Source organism: Ailuropoda melanoleuca, chromosome 18 (assembly GCF_002007445.2).
Source record: "Ailuropoda melanoleuca isolate Jingjing chromosome 18, ASM200744v2, whole genome shotgun sequence".
NCBI classification, from domain to species: Eukaryota; Metazoa; Chordata; class Mammalia; order Carnivora; family Ursidae; genus Ailuropoda; species Ailuropoda melanoleuca.
In genome coordinates, this window is record NC_048235.1 from 21,596,336 (window position 1) to 21,613,560 (window position 17,225).

The 17,225-nt window shown below is 35.0% G+C and overlaps 1 protein-coding gene and 1 pseudogene across 1 annotated transcript in view; one reads left to right on the plus strand and one right to left on the minus strand.

Annotated features, from left to right (window-relative positions):
* LOC105237779 overlaps positions 1-11,467 on the minus strand; it is a 40,953-nt pseudogene extending 29,486 nt beyond the window's left edge.
* SGCZ (sarcoglycan zeta) overlaps positions 1-17,225 on the plus strand; it is a 1,089,907-nt gene that overhangs the window by 945,858 nt on the left and 126,824 nt on the right. The window lies entirely within an intron of this gene.

Sequence of the window (17,225 nt, forward strand, 5' to 3'; positions counted from 1 at the left end):
AAAGTCAAAGTTTTAGAGTAATAACCTTGAAGATAGTATGAAATACCTAATGGAAGGAGAAGAAAGTATAGAGAAATAGTTAAGGGTGTTTTAGAGCAGTCCAACTGAGAGTGAGCATCTAAATTACATCAGTGATATAGATAAGGTATGGAGAGGGCAAAGATTCAAGTGATAGGAAAGATACACAACTATTAAGACTTGGTAAGAAATTTGTTGTTGAACTCACAGCAGAGAAATAAATCCAGAATCATGTTTCGTTCTGTGTTTCTACATGGCATGTGATCTAAATTAACAATTAACAATTTCTTCAGGCATTCAAAAAGAGCACAATTATTGAATACCTGCTATGTTTCAATCACTGTGATAGGTGCTAGGAATCTAAAAATGAATGCTACACTTTTCTAAGAATCGGTGACAAGATGACTAAATGGAATTGTTTTCGTCACAGTTTCAGTTGAGAACACAAGAAAATACACACTACATTCCAAAGTAAGGTATGAGACTGCCATGAAGGACGTGCAAAAGAGGCATCGGAAAATAATTTATGCTACTTGTAATGCCCACCAAAATGAGGATGCACAGGTACAGAATTTTGCATAGTTAAAGAAAAGAGAGCTTTATTTGTATGTGTGTTCTGCTCTACCCGCAAGGCAGAAGCATATCCGCTCTAGCACAGGGAGTGGCTCCCACTAGAGGATGTGATACATGCTCCTAGGACTTGGAAGGTATAGTGGACCCTGTTTGATTCAGGCCTGAGAGATTTAAGAGGTGAAAAGTTGGCACATTGAGATGGCGTTCACTCGTAGAATTTGGCAGACTAACAATGCTGAATGTTCCCCTAAACCAGATGTTGGTTCTAAGTGAGTGACAGCTGTCTTAGGTCTGTCTTACATCTAAGTGGACTGTCAGTAGGGATAAAGTAAGCTGTATTGAGGTGGGCTCCAGGATTCCCAGGTTTAAAGCAACAGTCAAACTACTAACTGGAAGAAAAGCATTCCATTGCATAAAAGATTCTGCAGGAGAGGGATCCCAGAAGTTGGGACATGTCTGCAATGAATCAAGGAGACAAGTGCTTCAAAAAGATACAGAGTTGCCTCTGAGCGCCTGCCATAGGCATGAAGTGCTAGCTCCAGCCCAGAGTAGTATTAGTGAAGTAAGAGTGCTCTCTTTCTCTTTATTTCTTCTTCCCCCACCGCCTTACATGTTCTGACACTGAGGAGGAGGTCAAAGAGAGGAAGGAAATATATCTCACCTTTAGGAGTGAAGGCAGCTGGAGTCAGCAGGCCCCAGATAAGAGAGAAGAAAGGAGGTTTGAAGCTTTTGAATAGTACAGTGATTAAATGCATTTTTATTACAAGGAGGACTTTTAATTTTCTGAGACTATACAGAAAACTCACAGGGTTTAACTAGATTTCATCCAAGAGACAGGGAGGAAGGTGTCGTAGAGTAAGAAAGAACAGGCAATGGAGGAAAACCAAGTTGATATTTAATTTCACTCTATGGGTTTACATTTGGTTTCCATTAAGATTAGAAAGCCCACAGTTTAAAAGTTTTTAAATATTTGACCTTGGTTACCTAACTAAAATTTGACTGTGAGTCAGGATACCTAGAGGCTGGCTCTGACCTATGAAACTGTGGGCATATGGCCATACTGCCCCATGTTCTCTGTGTTCTCATATATACATCAAGGACTCGAACTAGCCCATCTCTGTGATGTCACATACTCAATTCTAAAATTCTGACAGGAGATGAGTACTATTGCTCTGATATACTTCACTTATTTAAAAGATGTTGAACAGGCAGGGGCGCCTGGATGGCACAGCAGTTGAGTGTCTGCCTTCGGCTCAGGGTGTGATCCCGGCGTTATGGGATCGAGCCCCACATCAGGCTCCTCCGCTATGAGCCTGCTTCTTCCTCTCCCACTCCCCCTGCTTGTATTCCCTCTCTCGTTGGCTGTCTCTATCTCTGTCGAATAAATAAATAAAATCTTTTAAAAAAAAAGATGTTGAACAGGCAAACCAGAAATAAAGATAGAGGTCTGCCAAAAGTCTGGGGAGCAAATGAATTTGGGGCCACATTTTTTTACTTTACAAATGCTCCAAGTAATTATTATCATTATTATTATATCTGCATTGCAGTTTATATAGTAATGTCTGTCTTATTCTAATGCCTGAGAAGTATGAATTCAAAAGTATAAACAATAAACTTTTGTGGAAAAAAAAAACAAAAGGGTAAGGAGGAGTGCCTGGCTGGCTCAGTCAGTGAAGCATGTGAATCTTGATCTTGGGGTCACAAGTTCGAGGCCCATGTTGAACATAGAGCTTACCTTTAAATGAGAAGGATAGAGAAAGGACATATTTGAGGTCACTGAAATAAATGTTTAGCAAGTCTCCAAATGAGCATCACTTAAAATAAAACTTGGAATGCATTTTGAAGGAGATTGTCATAATTAATAGCATGTTTGAAACATAAGAGAAGCCTATATTAAATCTTGGTAACACTAGAAAAAAACAAATAACAGTCTATAAAAGTTCTAATTTTTTATAACTTTTATCTGTACTCTAAAATCAAGTTCTGTTTGGTCTCATCAATATTTCTAAAAAACATTAGAGTTCATCAGAAGCTGAAACAAATGGTTTGTGCATAACCTCATAATATGAAATATTTATATAAACCAACTGTTTCCTTTTTGTGCATAATTAATCATCAACTTCAAAGATGCTGAAACATAGGTGTTGAATTCACTTGAAATTTCTGGTGAATGTCTCCTTCTATTATTTTCAGTACTTTATTTTTTTTTCTGTCCAATGTTTAGAATAAGATTTACTTTACTGCAATATAAAACAACAGCAGGAGTGTAAAAATTTCATGCTTAAAATTCTATATTAACATATGCAAATAAAATCTCAAGAAAACAAGCAAATATTAAACTATTAGAATATATTTAAGAGGGTATTTAATAAAAGAAAGACACCCTGAAGAATTTTCCCCGAAGCCTGTTTCTAACAAAGAGCATCAAGAGAGAAGAAGGCCATCTGTCTTGTTTTCTTGTTAGAAATTTGCAGGTATGTTTACTAAAAATAATCCCATTTTGTAGAACAAAAAGAATTTAACAACTCTCAAATTCCTAAGATGTAGGGTGATAAAGTTGCTACATTTTTGAGCTGAGATAAAATACTTAAACAAAATATTTTGTTATGCATCCCTTGAGAAGCTATTATAATGCTCATTAGTTTTTAGACTTAGTATTCAGGTTGCATTTGATATTGCCTGTGTTTCTTTTCTTTGTTAAGGACAAGTACTGAAATAATTTACCCAACACACATGATGGTAAATTATAGGGTGCGTTATCACATTATCTTTGGATTTTCTTGGTTGAAGAAAGGTAGAACATCTAAATACTCTAATTCTTCAAACATAAGAATTGGGAGTAGTGGAGTAGTGTACTTAGACGTTTTATTGATAATATTAAAAATCTGCATTTAAGTGTCTTAACAAGAATTGGGAAAGCTCGCCAGGAGATTCGATGAGCACTAATTTGCTGGAATGGCCTGGGAGAGTTTGTGCATTGGATGACCATCCCAGAGCACCTTGTGTGGAAGAAACGTTGTGGCATATGAGCCTGATTTCAGGAAGAGTAAGAGAGAGGACTTCTTCAGGTAAAATCAGAAACACTACTAGAATATAAAGAAATGCAACATTAAGTCATTTTCAAGGTGCAATATAATTATTTTAATAAAATATAAGCACTGAACCTCGGACGAAGCTACCTAGAAGAGTATCACAAAAGAGGAGCCATTTTCTATTATTTTTATTTATTATCAATTTTACTATCAAGTTTTGTACCTATTTAAAATAAAGACTTTCATGAATTATTGTCATTGAGGAAAAGCTCTTTGTCATAAGACTTAAATGAAGGAAACATTACACAGATAAAATTAGAAAGTTTTGTAGTACTTTCATTTTACTTAAATGTAAACTTCACTTATTTTTAATTTGACATTCACACTGATATATTTAATTGATATAGTGAGTAGAAAATAGACTGTCATCATCCTCTCCATTTAAGAGTTAAAACACATAATTTCTGGGGGCGCCTGGGTGGCAAAGCGGTTAAGCGTCTGCCTTCAGCTCAGGGTGTGATCCCGGCGTTATGGGATCGAGCCCCACATCAGGCTCCTCCGCTATGAGCCTGCTTCTTCCTCTCCCACCCCCTGCTTGTGTTCCCTCTCTCACTGGCTTTCTCTCTCTCTGTCAAATAAATAAATAAAATCTTAAAAAAAAAAAACACATGATTTCTGAAACAAAAGTTTGCACATACGATCTTAAGTTTCAAGCCAAGATGTTAAGTATTCAAATGTAAAATTTCATTTCTAACACAGTTTCTTCTACCCCACATAGGCCAAAGCTGAGGTTAAAGCAAGCTGCTCACCAATATGGGTTCAGTGTGAATACTTTGAAATAAATTTAGAGCCCTTCCCTAGTACCTCAGAAACCACCAGTAGCTTAAAATTAGGATAAATACTATTTATTCCCAAACCAGAACACGTTAAAGTTTGAAAGGGTGTTTCACTACTACAGTGGTGTACAAGAGTGACTCCTAGGGACTTGCAAGAAATGATCATGCATTTTTCACAAATAGACAAAGCAATCCTAAAATTCAAATGGAACCACAGAAGACCCGAAATTGCCAAAGCACTCTTGAGCAAGAAGAGCAAAGATGGAGGCATCACATTTCCTGATTTGAAACTATATTACAAAGCACTAGTAATCAAAACAGTATGGTATTGGAATAAAAAACAGACACATAGATCAGTGGAACAGAACAGAGAGCCCCTGCATGTATAATCAACTAATATTTGACAAGGAACCAATGATATACAATGGAGAAAGGATAGTCTCATCAATAAATGGTATTGATAAAACTGGTTATCTACATGCAAAAGAATAAAATTGGACCCTATCATGTACTGCACACAAAAATAAATTAAAAATGGATTAAAGACTTGAATGTAAAACCCGAAACTGTAAAACTGCTAGAAGAAAACTTAGAGAATAAGTTCATTGACATGGGTCATGGTAAAGATTTTTTTTGATTTGACATCAAAAGCAGAGACAACAAAACCAAAAATAAACAAGTGGGTTTCCATCCAGCTATAAACCTTCTGCACAGCAAAGAAAACCACCAAGAAAATGAACAAAATGGAAAGGCAACCTATATAATGGGAGAAAATATTTCCAAATTACATATCTGATAAAGGATTAATGTCTAAAGTATACAAGGAATTCATACAACTAAATAGCAAAAAAAAAAAAAAAAGATTCCCAGCCCAATTAAAACATGAGCAAAGGACCTAAATAGACATTTTTCCAAAGACCTACAAATGACCAAGAAAATACCTGAAAATATGCCCAACATTACTAATCGTTAAGAAAATCCAAATCAAAATTGCAATGAGATATCACCTCACACATTTGAATAGCTGTCATCAAAAAGACAAGAGGTAACAAGTGTTGGTGAGTAAGTGGAGAAAAGAGAATCCTTATACACTGTTGGTTGGAATGTAAATTGGTACAGACACTATAGAAAACAGTATAGATGTTTTTCAAAAATTAAAAACAGAACTGTCATATGATCCAGCAGTCCCACTTCTGTGAATATATCCAAAGAAAACCAAATCACTAGCTCGAAGAGATATTTGCACCTCAGTGTCCATTGCAACATTATTCTGATAGCCAAGATAAGGAAACAACCTGAGTCTCCATTAACCGATGACTGGATAAAAACATGTATATATACATTGTATACATATATATACTTATTTGTATATAAATGTACACACACACGCACACACACATATACTGGATGTTATTCAGCCTTAAAAAAAAGAAGGGGATTCCTGACATTTGCAGCAATATGGATGAACCTGGAAGGCATTGTGCTAAGAAGCCAGACAGAGAAAAACAAATAGTGGGTAGTGTCCCTTACACAAGGGATCTAAGTAACAACAAAAAAGTCAAACCCCTGACACAGAAGTGTGTTGCCAGTGCCTGGGGGGGAGGATCCAGTAGGGGAAAGGTTGATAAAAGGCTACAAACGTTCAGTTACAAGGTGAATAAATTCTGAAGAATGCAGAGCATGGTGACTATAGTTGATAATGCTGTGTTGTATAATTGAAATTCACGAAGGGAGTGAATCTAGTTGATAATGCTGTGTTGTATAATTGAAATGCACGAAGGGAGTGAATCTTAAGCATTCTCAATAACAGCAACAAAAAAGGTAATTATGTGAGGTGATGGATTTGCTAATGAACTTCATTGTGGGAATCCTTTCACACTGTATATGTATATTGAGTCATCCCATTGTGGGCTTTAAATATATTAAATTTTGTTTGTCGATTAAACCTAGAAAAAAAAAGAAGAGAGAATTGTGTACATTCAGTACAACTCCAAGTTCAATGCCATCATGTTGGTAGTTTGAAATCATCCAACGTAGGATCATTTACACCACAGAAATCACCAAATGCTCCAAATAAAGGCTTTCAGTTTTGGAGAACCACTTGTTAAATCTTTACCAGAACACTGGTGACTATGCAAAAGAGTAGTGCAAATTGGGACTGTCTCAGGCAAACTGTGACATTTGGTCACTCTACTTAAAATGGAATTTATATAATTCAGCTGTCAAAGTTTCATCGAAGGCATTGGTAAATGAAGTATGCGCGACATGAAAAATCCTCCATCAGCCCATGGGAAAAATGAAAATGGAAAAGTTTAACTGGCTTCTCAGTGTCAGATTTACAAAAAAGGGATGCAGAATTAGAAGACTGCTGGTAGCAGCAATTGTTCTAAGCAGCATTTGTCTAAGATCCCTTAGAGATCTGAGATTCTAGGAGGGAAAAAGGAGACTCGGTGTTTGAAAGAGCAAGCCAAGGTATCTAAACCCAGATAAGCAGGCTGATCTGTCTGTTTCATCCTTAGCAGAACACTGGGCAGAATCAATTTATAAATTGGACAATCATGTAGGAAGTTAGAGAAAAAGCTGTGGTGTAAAAGGGACGTGAGTCTCAGGTTTGCTCCAATTCTGAAGTAAAATGGCGATTCCAAACTCCCCCTCTGATAGAGCTGTATTTCTAAGTCTTCTATGTTCGTTCAACGAGGCATCTGCTCAGAGTATTTTTTCTGACCTTGCTGGGTATGGAATTATCTACATGTCTTCATGGAGAGAATATTATCATATATTAATGTTTATATTGACCACTTCATATTAAACAGGCAGTAGCAAATGAAATTCATCTCCCCTGAAAATTTTCAAAATATAGATGATCCTGGTGATACATGAAGAATTTCTAAGGAATCTGATTCCAAATTATCTTAAAATTTTCAGTTATTAGATAGTCAGCTTCCACTCATGATTTCTCATGAAACCACCTTATAAATTATAAAGCCTTCATTCGCAATAGCCTTTTTTCCACTTTACAGAAGAAAGCACAGTCCTCATACAACCCAATTTTAGCTGACATAGTGCCTAGAAGTTATAAAAACCCTTCCTCAGACAGTAAGAAAGGGATAATTTGACATACTGTTTTAAGGAAACATTTTTAATTAACTAATCAAGACACCTTAAACCCATTTGGCTTCCTGTCTTTTCTTTTGTTATAATTATTTCTGTGTAACCTGAAGCTTGGTCCCTATCAGGAAGTTCCAGATTCAGAAAAATGGAAGCAATATAGGTTTTAAATGGAAGCAATATATGGGGCACCTGGGTGGCGCAGTCGTTAAGCGTCTGCCTTCGGCTCAGGGCGTGATCCCAGCATTCTGGGATCGAGCCCCACATCAGGCTTCTCCGCTAGGAGCCTGCTTCTTCCTCTCCCACTCCCCCTGCTTGTGTTCCCTCTCTCTTGCCTGTCTCTGTCAAATAAATAAACAAATAAAAATATTTATAAATAAATAAAAATAAATGGAAGCAATATAGGTTTTAAAATGTCACTGGAATATTTCTCAGGACAATCTCATTTCTCAAAATACTTAAAAAAACACAAAATTTAACATGATTACTTTCAGATTTAGTCTTTATTTGAAAGAAAATATGAACTTTTATGAAAAATCATCAAACATTTATTCCACTTACAGCCAATCTTCATTTTATTTTACCTTATAAAATGTTTATTACTTTTATTTTCCTGTTAGCAAAGAAGACTTATTAAGGTATAGTTAAATATTTAAATCTCAACTAAATGTGTATGAGAAAGGACATCTTTCCTTGAGGGATACCCAAGCAAAAATGTTTGAAGATTGCTGACCTTGTCAAACCTTGGCTGGCTCCAGGGTTGCTGTGTCTCCAGTCAGATAACCTTCTACTCATTAGACGTAATCTGTATCTGCACTGGGGATGGTGATGTTCACACAATAATGTCGTCACACCTTGTCCTCCAGGATTTTTGACTTAAAGAACTTGCTACAGTATCCTCAGAAATTTCTCTGTCAGATAGATCAATCTATGTCGTGGAGATCATCTGAAAGTTGAAACTGAATGTTTAGTTATGCTAAGGAGGGTGCATCAGAATCACCTTGTGAACTATGTAAACACACAGCAGCTCCGGAAGATCTCTGGGGTCTGCATGTATTTTTAATGGATACCTAGTTTAGAAATAATCAAAAATACTATGAAGACAAGGAAGCCAATATGATTCTATTTCTGGAAATTTATCTTGAAGAAATACATATTTACTCAATAATTACAGGGTAAGAATATTTATACCAGAATTTATACCAGAATTTATACCAGAATTACTTCGAATACCAAAAAATGGAAAGCCTTTAATATCCAACAAAAGAATTAATGATTAATGATTAAATTAATATATTGTGATAAAAGATTTTTGAACTGTTAAAATCATATTCTCAAATAGTAATTGAAGTTTGACAGTCTTTACAGTATAATGCTATGGCAAAACCTTAAACTGATTTCTACTGTAAATTAATTAACCCCATCATTATGAGAAGAAATCACGTAATCTGTGACTATATTCATAGAAAATATACAAGCACAAAATTTTCAGAATTGTGTTAATGATAAAGAGTTGAATTATGTGTAATTATTGTTTTAATACCCTTTTTACCCTTTTATTTTTCATTTCCTATTTACATTGTATAAGTTATGCAAACCTGTAAATATACTTAACATATATACTCAATAATTTGAAATAAACAGACATATTATAATGAAATTAATTAGGCACATTCTACTCATTAGATTATAGTTAAATGTTGCATTCTAGTATTTAATATACTTCAAGCATTCAAATAAGAATGTTTATTTTAAGAATTTTTAATTACATAGCTACTGATTAAAGAATGAACAACAGGGGCACCTGGGTGGCTAAATTAAGCATCTCACTCTTGGTTTCAGCTTAGGTGGTGATCTCCTGGGTGAGATCTAGACCGAGTTGGGCTCCATGCTCAGCGGGGAGTCTGCTTGAGATTCTTTCCCTCTGCCCCTTCCCCCACTTGAGTGTATTCTCTGTCTCTAAAATAAATAAATCAATCTTTAAAAAAAATGAACAAAAGTAATAAATGCAAATGTGTATACAGTATTAATTTAATAATCTTTGTTCTACAACTTCCTCACATCTAAAAATACAAATATATAACCATAAAGAAAAAATGTATTTATTTGTCTTATGGTAATTGAGAAGCCAATGATAAAATTTATGGGTTTTGCAAGTATGATATATAACTGATACTTGTTAAAATACTATTCCTAACCTTAATTATTAGGTCAAAAATGCATTATGAGAGGCTATCTGCAAATTTTTAGTGACTGCAATAATTTTGTACTGGATTATAGCAAATATCTGAAGAAATATATTATGCAATTTCTCTATGTATTGTCTACACCAATCCCAAAATTGTGCTTTTATTGTTTTCATTTTTGTAATTCTATTTTATCACTAAAATTTTTGAAGTATCATAGTAGATATTAGCTACTGTAATTTTAGTAAATCTGAAATATGAACAATACATGTAATTTCCCAAAACTTTCAAGTTAGAGGAAATCAGGCTATAACTTTATTTCATATATGTATAAAATTTTATGTTTTTAAATGCTGAGTTGAACAATTTTTGAATAGACTAAATTTAATTTTCCTAGCATCACGTATAAGAAAAATGAAGAAGAGAAAAACTACACTTCTGGCGAGAATATGATGTAAATACAAAATGAATATGTTAATAAAGCCATGGAAAACCCTTAAATATATGCAACAATTAAAATGGAAATATTTTAGGTCAACAAACCCAACCTCTTCACTCTACAGAGGAGTAAACTGAGGCCCTGAAGAGCTTTTACATATGTGCCATCGTTAGTCTCATTGCTCCTCAGTATCATCATGGCCTCCTTGAAGCAGCAGGAGTAAAACAGTGACAACAAAAAATCTGTCATAGCAGCAAACACTGAGGAAATTAACCGTGCTATGCATAACAGCATCATGAAACTAAATGATTTCAATAATGGACAAACTCTAGGCAACACACAATGGAAATGGCTGATGTAGCTTAAACTCTCTATCAAGTCATCTTTTTCCAGTTCAGTATCACTTTTCCTATCAAAATATCAGCAAAACTCATCCTATAATATCTCGGAGCAGTAGCACTATTAGGCAGACTGAATGAATAAAATATAATGGCAATGCTCATGTTCACTGTTCTTTTCCCATGAGCTTTTGCTCATTGATCTTATATTCATTTTGAGGTCTTTTATCATCTTATGAAATGTAATACCTTCTCAGAATTACTTAGCATTGGGACTGACACTTGATGGACACATGTACTCAGTATGCCTACTGTCAAGGATATTGCCCAGATCTATAATGTACTAAAAATTATCAAAATTACCTGGAAAATGGGAAAGGTTAAGGGGACATTGTTTAACACACCCATTAAAATTCAAATTAAATAAGAAAACAAAAACGTTTTAAAACAAAACATAAAGTATGCCCCATAAGCCTTTAAGCTTTAGGAACTCACTTCAATTCTTTTTTTTTCTTTTTTTTCTTAAGATTTTATTTATTTATTTGACAGAGAGAGACGCAGCAAGAGAGGGAACACAAGCAGGGGGAGTGGGAGAGGAAGAAGCAGGCTCCCAGCAGAGCAGGGAGCCCAATGCAGGGCTCGATCCCAGGACCCCGGATCATGCCCTGAGCCAAGGGCAGAGGCTTAGCAACTGAGCCACCCAGGAGCACCCAATTTCATTTTTTTTCTAAGTCCCTCCACAAAAGCCATTTAGATAGTCACTGAGAGAAGCTCAGTCTGGATCTTTATATTCTGTCATTCGGTATCTTCCCTACACCACTTTCAGTGACTGTAATATCATAGATCTAGTATTCTCTTCATAATCCGGTCTATACCACAACTGTGTTCTGAGGTTTACTCATAATTCATTTCATTTTTAACTCACCTCCTCAGACATCGTAAATTTTGCTGTTAGCTGCTTTGACCATAGACAACTAGAAAGATTTCAAGTGACTCATATTTGCTTAGGATAAGATCCAAGCTCATTTCCCCCATGATTTCTCCACTCTTCACTAGTTTCACCTCATAGTCTTCTCTGGAACATTGTGTGAAACTGAATGTATTTCAGTTCTCCATTTTTTCTTCTTCTTCTGGCTTTGCTTGGTCTCTTTCCACTACCATAAATATCCATTTCTTCTTGAGTCCATACATTCTCCTGGCTACCTCCTACACATTATTTAGCATTCAGTGCAAACACCATGTCTTGAAGAAAACCTTCCGTAATGCCCTTGTGTGTTATCAGGTGAATAATTTTAGTGCTTCTACAGAACTTGGTAAGACATTGTATTTTTTCCACTCTATTATACTCATTCTATTGAACTCATTTCCACTCATTGTATTTTTTCCACTCTATCCCATTAATGTCTTACCAAAATATAAGACCCTCACAGACTAGGACCATGCCTGTTATAATTATATGGCAATAGTCTCTGTCCCCTGGTAATGGATCATTATATTTTGGTTCAATTTATAGAAACTGGCAGTATTTCAAACTTTTGCATTTTCTTTAGCCCTTTTCAAGGATTGTAAGACCAACAAGGACTAGATGGTATTAGGACTGGCCAAAAAATAAATAGGACCCTTTTGTATTTGAATTTCAGCCACTTCTAGGAAAGAAATAATTTAATCATCTTTATGAAAGGAAATGAGGCAGGCACATAAATTCCTTCAACTTTATGTTGACCTGATGTGTTCTATAAATATGATATAAACCCAAAATGATTTAACAGAGTGTCAGAACTGAGGATACCAAGAGCCTACTGCAGTAGGCTTTGTTTTTCAGAGTCATGCTAGGTATTCTAAGTTGGCACCCAAAAGGAGTCAGATGAAATAGCCTGGGATGGGGGTTTAAATAGATATATAGTGGTCCAACGTAATTCCATTATACTCTTGCTGGCCTATGTGTCCCTTCTGGGGTACTCTGAGAGCTGTCTTAAAAGTACCACTTAGAATCAGACTCCTTAATGCAAAATTTTTAAAATTTAAAAATTTAAGACTAAATTATTATTTATTTTTATATTCTTTCTTTTTATTTTATTTTTAAAAATATTTATTTATTTATTTTTTAGAAAGAGAGAGAGAGAGCACAAGCGGGAGGGGCAGAGGAAGAGGGAGATCTTACCACCCTGAGATCACGACCCAGAGCCCAAACCAAGAGTTGGAAGNGAGTTGGAAGCTCAACTGCACCACCCAGGTGCCCCAAGGCTAAAGTTTTTAAAAATAGGATAGTTTTGATGATTTGGGATAAGGAAGAAAGTTTATATTAAGTTCCTAGTACTTGGACATTGACATAAAAAAAATCCTTTTCTTGTCTTATGGATGGACACTGTCAGAGATAGGACACAGACATTTCAAAATACAAATCCCCACATTAGTATTCTTAATGACTTTTATGTCTTTTCAGAGGTGTAAAAATTAGTACTGTGCCTTCTGTGTTGTTCTCTCCTAAACTACCACATTTTTATTTTCATTCTACAGTTGGTTTAAGGAAAGTTTCAAAATGCTAATATTATTATTATTATTGCTATGTAGTGTTTAGGAGTACCACCACTTCCATTAGACACAAAGCACAATAATGAAAACAAAACTAAAGGAAAAAATATTCATGTTTTCATGTGGAGCATTTCCCAAATGAGTCTATCTTCTTATTCTTCAGGAAATGCTTATTTAATAGTTAAGAGAAAAACATTTTCATTTTTTAGCCTATTTTCATATATTTTAAAATTACCAATGACTTTATCAAAAAAATGGAGGTTCATTCAATTCATGGTTAAGATAATGAGCTTAGTTTAGACTTCTACTAATTGATAACCATGTGATCAGCCAAGGAGTAATGCTGTCACAGGTCGAATTCTCTCAAAAACTGTATCCTATCCTTTCTCTAAGTGCCTCTTTCATCATGCTTCAATTGATTAGGGTAGGACTAGGTTACAAATAATGTACTTCTTTTTTTTTTTAATTTCAATGTGTTCGACAATAACACATCTTTCAGGAGTATTTTTACCCCGAAAATTCAGTGATTTTTTTATACTACTTTTGCTTTCCCCTTCTGGGAGTTAACTGACTTCTCTGACAGTCTTATAATTTCTTGTACTTTTATTGTATTCTTTGTATACCCTAAAGAAAGAATCTGTACCCCCATGAAACTGAATAATTTATTCAACAATTTGTGGAGACTGTTACTCTATCCAAGGGTCAATACTCAACTTGAGAAGGGTTTGATCATTCTTTTTTGAGCCTATCCTATTCATATAAAGAAATAATATATGAAGAAAGGAATCTTTATCTGTGTCTCAAAGTTGATCCATAATGCAAGAAGTATTTTTTTTAAAAGATTTTATTTATTTATGAGACAGAGACAGAGATAGAAACAGCCAGCGAGAGAGGGACCACAAGCAGGGGGAGTGGGAGAGGAAGAAGCAGTCTCACAGCGGAGGAGCCTGTTATGGGGCTCCATCCCATAACGCCAGGATCACGCCCTGAGCCGAAGGCAGACGCTTAACCGCCGTGCCACCCAGGCGCCCCAACAAGAAGCATTTTTTAAATCACAGAAAAAGAAAATGTGTTTTGCAGAGTAAGCTATCTATATTAAGCCTATAGAAACAGCTAAAAACTTCTAAATGTAATAGATCAATCAATTAAATATTAGTGAATATTGGACTTAAAGGGATTTTTCTATTAAAGCACAGAATTTGTGATATGAGAAATCAGTGAACTCTATGGATTTTTGGAAGTCATTTTTACACATAAAAAGTATTACAGTTTTTCTGAATTGCTCTATTTTCCATAAAAAAATAAAAGACAGATGCCATCTGAAGAGCAAACACACAGAGGAGCAAAACATAAAATACTACGCTTTCATTAAGATGGTACTTCTTCCAAAAGATATTAAGTGTGTTATAAACTTAAACAATGTTAAATTGGGCCCTAAAATTTATAAACAGAATTAAAGGGCTTTTAAAACTGGAGAAATAAATGTGTCTAGACACATATCTTGTTGCAACAAGCTTATTGCTAGAATTGAACCCTGAATTTTACTTTGACTTTTTTTTCTAGCAGTTAAGGCAAAATAAAAATGTTGCATTATAAAATTGTCATTGCCTGATAAAAATAAGCAGAGAAATATTTAGGGAAAAATATTTTCCCTTAATATTAGTATTTAATCTCTCTCTAAGAAATTTAAATATGCTCATTTAGAGCATTTGTTTCCAAATTCAGGCAAATCAAATAGTGTACTGTGCTGTCTTCCCTGAGGCCTGCCTGACCTAATGGTGTCAGGGTTAGATGTAGAACACTAAGGAAGAAGCCTGAATTTCTACTTTGTCAAACAATAAGTGAAGCAGTAGAAATGAATGAATGAAGAGTGTTAAAAACAAAACAAAACACAGGTTTTAGAATTGAATCCAGCTGTTAAATTTTGTTTAATCTCCCACTATTGTTATATCAAAAATAATATATTAGTTTGGTACCCATTAAAGATTTACATTAATAACACATAAGATTAAAAAGATTTTCTGTTTCATTGTTTCTGCCAAATATATTTATGAGTAAAATGAATGTGTATACTTACAATTTTAGAAAATGAAAGATAAAATTTATGTTTTTATCTGTAGGAGGAATTTGTAATGCCTGAAATTCATTATTCTAAATATGAATGATCAACTTAATAAAGCTGTAGAGAGTGTAGGGGGTTTATCTATATTAATATCTATTTACATTTTGCATTGTAAAAGTCTTCACAATTAAGTAACTATGAATCTGCAAAAAGTTAAAAATAACTTCCTCATCTTTGAAGTGAAGTACTGAACTAAATTTATAAGAATCGTATAATGAGTTCCTATTATCTCTCCAACTGTAGCTGGTTTTGCTTCCTCTTCCAATGGGCGTGGAGATGGGGGGGCATCTAATATGACACTATGTGTCTCAGAACTAGTTTGAGTAATTCTCCCCTCTTCTTGCCTCCTCCTAATCTTTGAACCCCAGGTCATCATACCACATAATCCAAAACTCATGCCTTCATTCCTGGAAGTTTCCATTTCTTGATTCACTCACTATCATTCTTTCCCGTCATTTCAGTCATAATTCTTAGTGATTTTAGCTACCACAGAGATGATATTTTGATATTCTGAACTACTGGATTCTTGCTTTATGCTCCCATGATCTTGTCATACACCCTTCATTAGCCTCTCTCGTGGTCATACTAAGACCGGTATTACTAATAACTGCAACTCTTTCGTTAAGCTCCACCCCAAGTATACCACACTTGTTCTTTCAGCTTGTTCTAGTACCCAACACCAGACTAAAAAAAATTCTTCTGGACTTAGGTAAATTAAGATTACTACTCAACTGATGAAAAAAATTATATTACAAATTTGCTTTATCATCATCAAAAGGAAAAAAAAGACAAATTAATCAGAAATCCTTACCACAATTAAAAATTTTAAAAAGAAGGCAAAACCAAGAAGAATTTGTAGAAACTTTAAGAAATATTTTTCTTAATGATTTAGGTAATCCCCACCACCACCACCCAGTGGGTATTCACGTGGATAAAGGTAACTTATTGCTAGAATGAAAAGGGTTCAGCATGAGATACGGTCTACTTCTGCTGTGTAATGCATGAACTGAGAAACTTGTTCACACACATGAGTAGGTAGAAATAAAGTGATTTGGTATGCGAATGTTACTTATTTTTTGAAGTCGATCCCAAAAAAGTCCCAACACACTGATTTATCATCAACATTATAACTGAAAATACTCAGGTACACCTTCAATTTTGCAATAAAGAACTAATCAGAAACCAACTAACTTGCAAAATATCGTTACCCAGCCAGTAGAATTATTAGAGATCCCTCTTTTCAAGGGATGCCCTTTAGATGCCTAAAAGTCTCTACTAAAACTAATTAAACGTGTTTTGTTTTGTTTTTTTTCATATTCTCCCTCCAAGAGTTACTTTGTGTAACCCTACATTCTTTGGAACATGTTGGTGAAGTTAATAGGTGGTTGAAGCATGTGATAAATAAAATGCTTCCATTTTATCACATGCTACAGTTAGATTTTTATCATAACTTTGGAGCCAAATATTTGCTTTATTCTATTTGTGAAAATGTCTACCATATAACCTAAGAAAGATATGAGAGATACATATGTGAGACATGGATTTTGCCATACAATCATTGGCAATATTAAATAAGGTGCCATTTATGGTCCCTTATTGTGACTCTCTTTGAGTTTCTATTATCAGACTTGCCTTTAAAAAGATACATTCAGGGGCACCTGGGTGGTTCAGCTGGTTAAGTCTCCAACTCTTGATTTTGGCTCTGTCTTGAGTAAGCAAACTTCATTTTAACCACAAAGGGCTCTGACTGTTGTGGTCCTGTAAGTTACCCAGCACAGTACTGAGATGCTCTTTTCTCAGCCTGGGCATCCCGGAGTGGGAGCGCGCCCTCACCAGCGTATATTCCTGGCAGTGGGACTGAGCCCTGCGTTGGGCTCTGTGCTCAGCGTGGAGTAGGCTTGTCGCCCTACCTCTGCATTTCCCCCTGACTGTGTGCACTCTCTCTCTTAAATAAATAAAATCTTTAAAAAATAATAAAAAGATACATTCAATAACAGTAGTTAGGAGGTAGTAGTCAGGGAGATCCCTACATGGAACTTGT